The following is a 2622-nucleotide window of genomic DNA, read 5'->3' on the forward strand; positions in this document are numbered from 1 at the left end:
TCCCCTGCCAGCCTGATCTCACCCCCAACTTCCCTCCCCTGCCAGCCTGATCACCCCTAATGGCCTCTGCCTTGGCCCCGATCACCATGGCTTTGTCTGGAAGGAAGTCGGACGTCCAGAAGATGGTTGGCCGACCCGGTCTAATTAGCATATTACCCTCTTAGTAGTATAGATAGATTATATAGAATAGGATTGCTTAAATGCGGGGAAGGGGGAAGCCTTTTTCATCAGGAGGAAATGCTCTTGGCAGACAAAAATACATAATCCCTATAACTGGACTGATAGCCATATGCACTATACTGCCAAACTGGTCATTAAAAAATTGAATCACCTTCTTACACCTTACACCAAACAGCTGTTGCCCTTAAAACCCCTCCCCAGCCCCCACCTTAAGTTCTGCCTTCGCAGTTCACCCAGATTTGGTTCTGATTGATTGGTTTCTATGCCAGTCAGTGTCAAAAGCTCCGCCTCCTAGGCAGCCATTGGCTCCTCACACTTCACCCAGATTGGTGCTGATTGGTCGGTTTCTATGCCAGTCAGTATCTCCAGGCCTATTAATGGGCCTGATCAGAGAGGCTGGGCTGATCAGCAGTTCCAGTGGAGGCCAGAGAGAAAGAGGTGTGTCTGCTGGCCAGGCCCAGAGCAAAAGAGAGAGGCAAGTGCTGATCAACAGTTGTCACGGAGGCTAAGGATCAGATCCTGCTTCTCTCTCCCCAGGCCTCTCTCCAGGCCTGATCCATAGACCCCTCAGCAGTTAATGCTGGATCGGTCTCCTGCAGCCCAGGCAGTCAGTGCTAAGTCACCACGGCAAACCAGCACTGATTTCCAGTCCTTGTGGATGTTACAGACCCTGGAATTTTGTATAATAGGATGATTTCAAAATGAATCCCCCCAGTTTTAACATAGAACCAGGGACTTTGTTTATGTTTTGTGCCACATCCACAGTTCCTTAGAGTCTCCTCTTGGGTTGGGGGATGTGACATAGCCTTTCCCTCAGTGATTCTCATCACATTCAACCAACTCTGCTGCATGCGACTCTTGGAGACATTTATTGGTGGTTTGTTGCACATTTGGGCTATAATGTCATTGTCCCTGCTTTCTATACCTTATACCAGTGCATGCATGTGCATGCACACACACACACGCACACACACACACACACAATCTGAATTTCTTCTCTGCTCATTCCTCATCATGATTCTTTCCTCTCTCCTCTCCTGATCCCACCAAAAGCACTGATAGATGACAAGCTAAGAGTATGAACTGATGCGTGTTGGATATTACATATTCTTAAATGCTAACTTTTTGACTAAATGTGAAAGATTTTTTAAAATAAAAATGCATTACTAATTTTGAATATCCTGTATTAAATAACACAGTCCAGTGCAAGCTACATAATAATAACTTCTATGATGTTTTTAGAGCAGCTCCAGGCCTGTGCTCCAGAGATGATGGGAGAGGGTTTGCTTAGGAAGCACATGGCATCTATGGTTCTGTGTGAAGAACCCAACAGGAGAGAGACCCTGGCCCAGCAGGAACACACACATCACCCTTGCCCCACCACTGTCGCTGCAGTGCTGGCCACCACTGGACCTGATGTCAAAACAAGGCTGAAGTCAAATTCAAGCAAGACAGAGGCAGAAAACTGGGAAGCCAGGTGCATGGGCATTAGGTCCAGGCCCAGGCTGTCAGGAGCTGGCAGCAAGTGCATTTAAGGAGTATGGAAGGAGCAACTCTTCCAAGCAACCAGAAAAATGAAGACTCTGTTAACAAAATCCTTGGAGGAATTGACAATGACTATTCTGGGCAACTAGTCCTAAAAAGAAGCAGCCCTCCCACCACAGCACCTGCCAGATGGGACAAGAACAGCAAAGGATCACAGAATGGTCAACAGGGACAGACCACTATTGTTTGACGGATAGGGATCCACTGCTGTCAGCCTTTGATATGAGTTGTCACTGGTTTCTGGGGGAAGATCTTAGAAGATTATTTCAGATATTAAAGTATGGGCTGTGACATTCTCCCTTAATCACCAATTAATTATTATAAAACTAGAGGCCTGTTGCATGAAGATATTCAGATATTCATCCTTCCTTTCCCCTGGCTGCTGGCACCAGTTTGGCTCCGGCATCCAGGGACCAGGCCTTAGCTCTGGCCGAATTCCAGCCTGAGCCGACCCTGGGGATGTGAGGCCTCACTGCTCCGCTGGCCCCGGGGCTATGAGGCCTCGCTACTTCGCTGGTCCTAGAAACGCCAGGCCTTGCTGCTCCGCCGACCCTGGGGGCCGTCAGGCTTCACTCCACTGCTTGGAGCCTATGTATGCAAATTAACCGCCATCTTTGCTGGCGGTTAATTTGCATATCATGCTGATTAGCCAATGGGAGGTGTAGGGAAGGTATGGTCAATTACCATGTTTGTCTATTATTAGATAGGATAGGACTTGAAGATCCCCTTCCCCCAGGTATCAACAAAGCCCATTTGGACCTGGAGGATTCCACCCTACACTTTCCATCAGCTGCCACCTGACCTCAGTCTTGCCATCTCACTGAGATAACGAGCACATAGCTTTTCTTCTCTCCCATAGCTATAGGGAACTTGTTGCTGTCCTTGAAGCTTTCTTTG

At 48.0% G+C, this 2622-nt stretch overlaps 1 protein-coding gene across 1 annotated transcript in view; it reads right to left on the bottom strand.

Annotated features, from left to right (window-relative positions):
* LOC102253161 (nuclear body protein SP140-like protein) overlaps positions 1 to 2622 on the bottom strand; it is an 84719-nt gene that overhangs the window by 24358 nt on the left and 57739 nt on the right. The window lies entirely within an intron of this gene.

This window comes from Myotis brandtii, unplaced genomic scaffold (genome assembly GCF_000412655.1).
Source record: "Myotis brandtii unplaced genomic scaffold, ASM41265v1 scaffold727, whole genome shotgun sequence".
NCBI classification, from domain to species: domain Eukaryota; kingdom Metazoa; phylum Chordata; class Mammalia; order Chiroptera; family Vespertilionidae; genus Myotis; species Myotis brandtii.